The sequence below is a fragment of the Trachypithecus francoisi genome, unplaced genomic scaffold (genome assembly GCF_009764315.1).
Source record: "Trachypithecus francoisi isolate TF-2019V2 unplaced genomic scaffold, Tfra_2.0 Lachesis_group11, whole genome shotgun sequence".
In the NCBI taxonomy this organism is placed as follows: Eukaryota; Metazoa; Chordata; class Mammalia; order Primates; family Cercopithecidae; genus Trachypithecus; species Trachypithecus francoisi.
In genome coordinates this window covers 110,308,455-110,319,123 of record NW_022681456.1, presented here as the reverse complement: position 1 = coordinate 110,319,123, position 10,669 = coordinate 110,308,455, and the positions used below count along the sequence as shown (strand labels likewise).

At 35.6% G+C, this 10,669-nt stretch overlaps 1 protein-coding gene across 1 annotated transcript in view; it reads left to right on the top strand.

Annotated features, from left to right (window-relative positions):
* The first annotated feature begins 10,439 nt into the window (after nt 1–10,439).
* Nucleotides 10,440–10,669, top strand: part of LOC117090412 (solute carrier organic anion transporter family member 1B1) — a 114,505-nt gene continuing 114,275 nt past the window's right edge. Inside the window, exon 1 of the mRNA XM_033222709.1 lies at nt 10,440–10,532. The gene's annotated coding sequence lies outside the window, so the exon portion shown is untranslated. The remainder of the gene's footprint in view (nt 10,533–10,669) is intronic.

The window sequence follows — 10,669 nt, the reverse complement described above, 5'->3', positions numbered from 1 at the left end:
CACCACATCACACTTATTCCAAAATTGACCACATAATTGGAAGTAAAGCACTCCTCAGCAAATGTACAAGAACAGAAATTATAACAAACTGTCTCTCAGACCACAGTGCAATCAAACTAGAACTCAGGACTAAGAAACTCAATCAAAACCGCTCAACTACATGGAAACTGAACAACCTGCTCCTGAATGACTACTGGGTACATAACGAAATGAAAGCAGAAATAAAGATGTTCTTTGAAACCAATGAGAACAAAGATACAACATACCAGAATCTCTGGGACACATTTAAAGCAGTGTGTAGAGGGAAATTTATAGCACTAAATGCCCACAAGAGAAAGCAGGAGAGATCTAAAATTGACACTCTAACATCACAATTAAAAGAACTAGAGAGGCAAGAGCAAACACATTCAAAAGCTAGCAGAAGGCAAGAAATAACTAAGATCAGAGCAGAACTGAAGGAGATAGAGACACAAAAAACCCTCCAAAAAATCAATGAATCCAGGAGTTGGTTTTTTGAAAAGATCAACAAAATTGACAGACCGCTAGCAAGACTAATAAAGAAGAAAAGAGAGAGGAATCAAATAGTCGCAATAAAAAATGATAAAGGGGATATCACCACCGACCCCACAGAAATACAAACAACCATCAGAGAATACTATAAATGCCTCTACGCAAATCAACTAGAAAATCTAGAAGAAATGGATAATTTCCTGGACACTTACACTCTCCCAAGACTAAACCAGGAAGAAGTTGAATCCCTGAATAGACCAATAGCAGGCTCTGAAATTGAGGCAACAATTAATAGCCTACCCACCAAAAAAAGTCCAGGACCAGATGGATTCACAGCTGAATTCTACCAGAGGTACAAGGAGGAGCTGGTACCATTCCTTCTGAAACTATTTCAATCAATAGAAAAAGAGGGAATCCTCCCCAACTCTTTTTATGAGGCCAACATCATCCTGATACCAAAGCCTGGCAGAGACACAACAAAAAAAGAGAATTTTAGACCAATATCCCTGATGAACATCGATGCAAAAATTCTCAATAAAATACTGGCAAACCGGATTCAGCAGCACATCAAAAAGCTTATCCACCATGATCAAGTGGGCTTCATCCCTGGGATGCAAGGCTGGTTCAACATTCGCAAATCAATAAACGTAATCCAGCATATAAACAGAACCAAAGACAAGAACCACATGATTATCTCAATAGATGCAGAAAAGGCTTTTGACAAAATTCAACAGCCCTTTATGCTAAAAACGCTCAATAAATTCGGTATTGATGGAACGTACCTCAAAATAATAAGAGCTATTTATGACAAACCCACAGCTAATATCATACTGAATGGGCAAAAACTGGAAAAATTCCCTTTGAAAACTGGCACAAGACAGGGATGCCCTCTCTCACCACTCCTATTCAACATAGTGTTGGAAGTTCTGGCTAGGGCAATCAGGCAAGAGAAAGAAATCAAGGGTATCCAGTTAGGAAAAGAAGAAGTCAAATTGTCCCTGTTTGCAGATGACATGATTGTATATTTAGAAAACCCCATTGTCTCAGCCCAAAATCTCCTTAAGCTGATAAGCAACTTCAGCAAAGTCTCAGGATACAAAATTAATGTGCAAAAATCACAAGCATTCTTATACACCAGTAACAGACAAGCAGAGAGCCAAATCAGGAATGAACTTCCATTCACAATTGCTTCAAAGAGAATAAAATACCTAGGAATCCAGCTTACAAGGGATGTAAAGGACCTCTTCAAGGAGAACTACAAACCACTGCTCAGTGAAATCAAAGAGGACACAAACAAATGGAAGAACATACCATGCTCATGGATAGGAAGAATCAATATCGTGAAAATGGCCATACTGCCCAAGGTGATTTATAGATTCAATGCCATCCCCATCAAGCTACCAATGAGTTTCTTCACAGAATTGGAAAAAACGGCTTTAAAGTTCATATGGAACCAAAAAAGAGCCCGCATTGCCAAGACAATCCTAAGTCAAAAGGACAAAGCTGGAGGCATCACGCTACCTGACTTCAAACTATACTACAAGGCTACAGTAACCAAAACAGCATGGTACTGGTACCACAACAGAGATATAGACCAATGGAACAGAACAGAGTCCTCAGAAATAATACCACACATCTACAGCCATCTGATCTTTGACAAACCTGACAAAAACAAGAAATGGGGAAAGGATTCCCTATTTAATAAATGGTGCTGGGAAAATTGGCTAGCCATAAGTAGAAAGCTGAAACTGGATCCTTTCCTTACCCCTTATACGAAAATTAATTCAAGATGGATTAGAGACTTAAATGTTAGACCTAATACCATAAAAACCCTAGAAGAAAATCTAGGTAATACCATTCAGGACATAGGCATGGGCAAGGACTTCATGTCTAAAACACCAAAAGCAACGGCAGCAAAAGCAAAAATTGACACATGGGATCTAATTAAACTAAAGAGCTTTTGCACAGCAAAAGAAACTACCATCAGAGTGAACAGGCAACCTACAGAATGGGAGAAAATTTTTGCAACCTACTCATCTGACAAAGGGCTAATATCCAGAATCTACAAAGAACTCAAACAAATATACAAGAAAAAAACAAACAACCCCATCAAAAAGTGGGGAAAGGATATGAACAGACATTTCTCAAAAGAAGACATCCATACAGCCAACAGACACATGAAAAAATGCTCATCATCACTGGCCATCAGAGAAATGCAAATCAAAACCACAATGAGATACCATCTCACACCAGTTAGAATGGCAATCATTAAGAAGTCAGGAAACAACAGGTGTTGGAGAGGATGTGGAGAAATAGGAACACTTTTACACTGTTGGTGGGATTGTAAACTAGTTCAACCATTATGGAAAACAGTATGGCGATTCCTCAAGGATCTAGAACTAGATGTACCATATGACCCAGCCATCCCACTACTGGGTATATACCCAAAGGATTATAAATTACTCTACTACAAAGACACATGCACACGTATGTTTATTGCGGCACTATTCACAATAGCAAAGACTTGGAATCAACCCAAATGTCCATCTGTGACAGACTGGATTAAGAAAATGTGGCACATATACACCATGGAATACTATGCAGCCATAAAAAAGGATGAGTTTGCGTCCTTTGTAGGGACATGGATGCAGCTGGAAACCATCATTCTTAGCAAACTATCACAAGAAGAGAAAACCAAACACCGCATGTTCTCACTCATAGGTGGGAACTGAACAATGAGATCACTTGGACTCGGGAAGGGGAACATCACACACTGGGGCCTATCATGGGGAGGGGGGAGGGGGGAGGGATTGCATTGGGGAGTTATACATGATATAAACGTCATGCACATGTACCCCAGAACTTAAAGTATAATAAAAAAAAAAAAAAACAAACAAACAAACAAACAAACAAACAAAAAAAAAGATGCAGAATGGCAGGATGGATAAGAATTCACCAACCAAGCATCTGCTGTCTTCAAGAGACTCACCTAACGTATAAAGACTCACATAAACTTCAGGTAAAAGGATGAAAAGAGATGTTCCATGCAAATGGACACCAAAAGTGAGCAGAGGTACTTCTTCTTATATCAGACAAAATAGACTTTAAAGCAGCTGCAGTTAAAAAAGACAAAGAGAGACATTATATAATGATAAAACCAACAGGAAAATATTACAATCAAAAAAGTATGCATTCACCTAACACTGGAACTTCCAAAATTATAAAAGAATTACTACTAGACCTAAGAAATGAGGTGGATAGCAATACAATAATATTGGGAAACTTCAATACTTCACTGACAGCACTAGACAGGTCATCAAGACAGAAAGTCAACAAAGAAACAATGGACTTAAACTATACCCTAGAACAAACAGACTTAACAGATATTTAGAGAACATTCTACCCAACAACTGCAGAATATACGTTTTATTCATCAGCACATGGAACATTCACCAAAATAGACAATATGATAGGACACAAAGAAAGTCTCAATGAATTTAGAAAAATCAAAATTATATCAAGTACTCTCTCAGTTCACAGTGGAATACAATTCTAAATCATCTCCAGAATGAACTCTCAAAGCCATGCACATACATGGAAATCAAATAATCTGCTCCTGAATAATCTTTGGGTCAACAATGAAATTAAGATGGAAATTTAAAAATTCTTTGAACTGAATAATAATAGTGATGCAAACTAACAAAACCTCTGGAATACAGCAAAAGTGGTGTTAACAGGAAAGCACATAGCATTAAATGCCTACATCAAAAAGTCTGAAAGAGCACGAATAGACAATATAACATCACATCTCAAGGAACTAGAGAAACAAGGACAAACCAAACTCAAGCCTAGTGGAAGAAAAGAAATAACAAAGATCAGAGCAGAACTAAATGAAATTGAAACAAAAAATATACAAAAGATAAATGAAACAAAAACCTGGTTCTTTGAAAAGATAAACAAAATTGAGTTTTTCAAAAACCTTTATCTGTGCTTTCCCATCCTTCTGAAAGCCTTCTCATATTTCTAAGTGAATATCTCACATTGAAGGCCACTGGGATAGAGGATTAATAGCTAAGATAAAAGAAGAGATACTAGATCTTTCTTTGTGCCAGACATGTTCAGAATTCATGAAGTTGATAATGGAGAGATTTTTGAAGGCATAGTTGATTCATTTATTCAATGTATTTATTTTCTATAATAATAATTTATTGTAATATTAAGTTACAATGAACTTTATCATAATAAAGCTAAATTTATTATAATAAATTAATATTAACAAAGGTTAAGTTCCTATAATACATTAAATATCTTAATTTATTTTGATATTAAGTTATTATAATAATAATTTATTTCCTACATATATTGATTTATTCTTTGTGGTAATATGCCAAGCTCTATACTAGAATCTGATGACTGATCAAAAAAAGATGAAGTTCCTGATCTTTTGTTGATCATATTTACGAGAGAAAAGACAATATACAAACATATTTCATAAAATCATGTAATTTTAAGAGATGGAGGGGTTAGGGCAAGAAGGTAGAAATTTACAAATGTTACATTTTTAGGCAGGTCAGGGCGAGCATCTGCAAAGCAGTAATAATTGAGCAGAAAAACAATTGAAACAAAAAGTGGACGTCTGTAGATAAAACATAAAAAAAGGAAGAATCATGTAGCTTGCTTCATGGTCAAGTTTGACTCTTTAAACAAAATAAATGTTGACTGCTTCCTATTTGTATCACATGTACTGATGATTGAATAACTGCTTCACATACAATTACAGTCATCTTTCTTACCATTTAAAAATACTATTGCAGATTAAGTCTTGGTTTTTCACATCAGTTCGTTGGTATGCATTTTTAAAATAGATATTTCATTTATTTATTTAAAAAATATTTATTGATTATCTTCTAGGTATGAGATACTATTCTTGGAACTGAGTATACAGCAGTGAACAAAGAAAACAAAAACCTATCTTTGTTCGTCTGGAGATTCCTCTGCAGCATAACTTAATGGTTGTTGGGGCAAAGGAAGGCTGGCAGTAAACAAAACATGTGAGTAAAATTTATAGTATGATGATGAGAGAGTAATAATTGAGTGCCAAAGGGAGTAATATTAAAAAATTGTTAGATAAGACCTCGCTGGGAAAGTGTCATTTGTGTGGGTATCAGAATATGGTGAAGGAGTAAGCTATGCAGCTATAGGGAAAGAACATTCCAGACAGAAAGAAAAATAGGAACAAAGATCCTCAGTAGAGGATGTATAACTCATAAGGTCTTAAAGCTGTTCTTTTGATTTTTGAGTTGCTCTGTGAAGCCAATGGGGGATTTGAGCAAAGCTGTGACATGGTATGACCCTCACTGATGTGTTAAGATTTACACAGGGGAGTGAGGTTGGGGAAGAGGGGCTGTGAGTGGTCAGGAGAAAAGCCAAGATGCAAGTATGAGGGTATTGCAATAATTTAGGACCAGCCTCAAAGTTGTGGAGGAGGTAAGAAATCATCAGATTCTGGGCATATTTTGAAATTAGAGCCTAATATGAGTGTGAGAAATAGAGAAGAATAATTCTAATATTGTGTGTGTGTGCATGTGCATGCATGTGTGCAACAGGAATGATAGAATTACAATGTATGGGGATTATTGTCTTCCCTGGACAATAATCCCTGGAAATGGGGATTATTATAAGACGAGAGGTTTGGGAAGGGAAGACAAAGATACCAGGTTAGAAAATATTAAGTGTAAGATGCCTATTAGAGATATATAGGAAGATGGTGAGAAGTCAATGGATAAATCTAGAGTTCATGAGTAACTTGGCTAGAGAAAAAATTTTGGAATTATCAACATATGGATAGGATTTAAAGATATGAGAATAGATGAGGTCATAAACACACACAATAAGGTTATTTTCTGACATGCTTCAATTTGGAAGACAAAGATAAAGAATTTAGAGTAAATGAGGTGTAAATAGGTAAGTCAGTGAGTTAGAAGGCAAACTACAAAGGGTAGTGTCCTGCAAAGTTTTGCTTACAGAGGGAATTCTCAGTTCTGAAAATTGCTGCTAATAGCTCAAGTCAGATGAGGACTATTAGATGTAGCATTTAGGTAATTTATGACTTAGAGAAAGTAGTTTCAGTGGAAATTTGGGGGGCAAAAACCTGATAAGAGTGTGCTCAAGAGAGAATGGAAAGCGAGAGATTGAAAGCAATAATTAGACAAACTATTTCTCTGTAAAAATAACACAGAAATAGGGCAATATTAGGAAAAAATGGGATCGAAAGAGAGATTTTTGGAAGATGAAAAACTGACGGCATGCTTACATGCTGATGGAAACATTTCTTTAAAAAGAGGATAGTGATATCCTTAAAAACACAAGGGAAGAGTCAATGTCATATGCAAGTGGAGATTGGCCTTAGCTTAAACTTGGGTAGTTCGTGAAGGTAGACCATGTGATACTGGGGCTTTACATAGATAAGTATGGTCAAGGGAGCTTTTGAAGTTTCTTCTTTATTTATTTATTTATTTTTTTCAGTCAAATAGGTCATCAGCTGAAGGTGGGGAAGAGATGTATTAGAATTAAAAAAAAAATAAGATGAAGGCACAAAATACTCAGAATGCAAAATGATGTAAACGACTTCTTGGCAAAATAAAAGGTCCATTTGGGCTTCCTAATCATATGTTTAAAGTCAGCATGGTTGAGAGATTTTCCTCAGTTACATTTAGCTTCATGAGGGAAATGTGCAGTTATTTGAGAGTTAAATTTTATCAAGATTGTGGCTTTGACATGCAATTAAAATAATGCAAAATAGTCAAAATTACATGAAATTATATAGAAGAGAGTGATTACCATGACCATTAAATTAACCCAGATATATAGATAAGGAACACTGAAATCTCCAGCAAAATCAAATTGTAAATTATATATCCTCCTGGTCAGTGGAAGCATGTGGATCTAGGGTGTTTCTGAGTGTGAGCTAGGAATGATAAAGAGTGGTGCTCCAATCTTTGATATTGTGGAGAGATTACAGTGGTGTGAAGTCTAGGATATGCCCATAGTAGTAGGTAGAAGCCAAGATCATTGAGTAGAAGGCTAAAAAATTTAAAAAAAAAAAAAAAAAAAAAGGAGAATTAAAAAGATTCTCTTCATGGTCATCACAATCATGAATAATTAAAATAGTAGTAGCATTTTGAGAGAATGGCTTTGAATCGAGAACTCAAATTGTCATGAAATGAGTGGGAGTGACTGAGGGTTGATAGATGATTTCAACAAGAAGAATAAGTGATAGAGTCTTTTAATATGAGATCCAAAACTGTGGATTATGAGTGTAAAGGGTGGGGCAATGTAAAGGAACTAGCAAAGTGAGGCACACTGGAAACCAGTCCATCTGGTCTGCAGCAATAGGGGGGATAAGGCAACCCCTGTGTATCACTGCTGCGGGAGAGGGAGGGTTTCAGGGAAGACCAATTTTTAAGTTCAAGCCAGAAGTGAAGCAGAATAACTTGGAGAAGAGGTAAAGGTAAGGGGAGTTTCAGTCATGATTAGTGATGAGTTCCAGAAAACTCAAGAGAAGAATTTCAGTCCAGGATTGGGAGCGAGAGAGAAGATGAGGGCGAAAATAGGAATGTGCAGAGCCTTATGCGGATTAGAGAAGTGGTGATGAGTCATCAGGGAATCCTTACCTTCTTTTAGTGGTCACTAACATAAGAGAGATAATTGCCATGGTAATATTGGTCTTGATGATGTCAGAGCTTTGAGTATTGGTGGATATAGAAACATGTTTGGAGAATAATATGTAGAATAGGGGTTCTTTCCAGAAGAGTGTAGCTTTCTGGAGCTGTCTCTTAATCAGCACCAACGGAACTGAAACGTTCAGGTATTGGCGGATCTGCTCTGAGCCTGATGGTTCCCTCTTGAGATGTGCCTGTGGTACACACATGAGAACTCTGGGGCTAAAACCTATTGGACATATCTACAGGATACAGATGTCAGAGATTTTATTTGTACTCATTTAATATAAATTAACTGCTTTAAAAATATATAATATGCAAATCTCATACAATTAGTCTAATTAAGTATTGAATCTATAATGTGCCAGGCATTATATAAGGCACTTTACATACACTAAATCTTTATTCCAAATATTGACTTCCTACTTTATAGATGAGCGCACTGATGCTCAGAAATGGTAAATAACCTACTGATGTTTATACTGCTGACATGTACCAGAGACATATTGGCATTTAAGTCTTTCAGACTTCAAAGGCCATGATATTTCATCAGAGCTGTGATAGCTGTTCCTGCAAAAAATATCAGCTGATTCTTTCAATCTATTTTTGTCATCTAATTGATGCATAACTGTTAGCATAATATTGATCTTGAAAGATGTTTCACAACATCTTTCCCCTGGTGTACTCTTGTTTTTCCATGATCCCACAAAATGAGCAGTCTAATTATTTACACAATTAGGAAGAGAAAAGGGGCACAGAGAATGCTCTTTGACCTCTGAAAATATTGAAGAATTTTACAACTGGCACCTTTAGCTTAGGATTAAAAAGGTTGTTAGTTAGTTTGTACTGTTTTGTCTTCATTGTATATAATATATATATTAGTCTCCAAACATGTTGATGTGTTTTCAATGAAATAGATGTCTGAGGAGAAAACCATTATCCTGAGAAAACCCAAACTGTATTCCCATTGTGAATAAAAGGAAGTCCATAAAAATGATGGAAAATGTTCTGCATTCCTGCTGTGATATCCAAATCTGGCAGTACGTGAAAATTTTTCAAAGTGCTTATTTAAAAGGCATAATCTTTAGTTTCCTGAGCCAGAATCTGCTGGGTATGGGACTGGATTGCTATTTTGACAACTCGCCAGTAGATTCTTACTCAGCAGAGTATTTGGAAGCCTTACTCTAGTGTTTTGGCCTTGGGTCTACATTTCTCAGCTTTGCACAATCATTCTTCCCCTCTACACTCTTTAGTTTGTCTCATGATTCCAATACTCTCAATAATTAACCAAGAATAGAACTAATCAATCAGATGACTGTGACACAGATATCAAATACATTTTGCTGCAACCATATCAATAAATGTCCCATGAATGATAAGGGGTAACCATATTCTCATATATGCATCCTCACATTACCACATATATAATATATATATACGTGTGTATATGTGTCTAAATGTAAGTGTGTGTATATATGTATACATGTATGTTTGTGTGTATATACACACACATATCTTCACACTTTTCTGAAGTATATATATTTATGTGAGAGAAGGGTCTGTACTTTATTTCAGAAGAGAGCTTAATGTCTGAAGTATAATTGGGAGTCTAAAATGTTTGCGTTATTGAATTAATTAAACTTCATCTCTACTCAAGAAAACTTTAACTGAGTTAAGCTCTTCCTTTCTCCAAAAGTCAAGTCAATAAAAGGAAACTGTGGTATTAATAATTCTTTCAGGTTTTGATGTAAAGAATCTATCGTGCAAAGCAGTGTTAATTTTCGTTATTCAGAAAAATGGTCTCGCAGTTAATTTGGACTTTCCTATTCCAGATGGTATATCCAGTCTCCATATATACTATATTAAAACCATACCTATGTACCAAGCAAAGATGGTATATTTTAATTTGTAAATGCCAATGTAACCTGTAAGAATATTTTTATGTGTCTTAAATTATTTCCTATTTGGAAGTTTTGAGTACCTTGATTTATTGTATTCATATTTTTAAAGAAAAAAATCTTATGCCACCAACTTAATTGAATAAACAAGTAAAAGCCATTCCCAAAAGTAAGGTTGACTTGTTAAGATTAACATAATATAATGTGAGAATTCTGAGAAATACAATCTTTAAATATTGGCAGCTGGAGTGAACTCTTAAAACTAACTAGGTTTCATCTGTTTGACTAGAGCAATGACATAATAAGATGGTTAATCATCACTGGACTTGTCTTCAAAAAGCCAACTATTTTAAGAGGAATAAAGGGTGGACTTGTTGCAGTTGCTGTAGGATTCTAAGTCCAGGTAAGAACCATTGAGATTCTCTAATTTTAACATATATTTTATGTAAGAAATTTTCACTAATTTCATGGAAAAAGATTTTGATGGTCTTGATAAATATTACAAATTTTATGCTCTGTGTCTTCCACATGCTTACATTC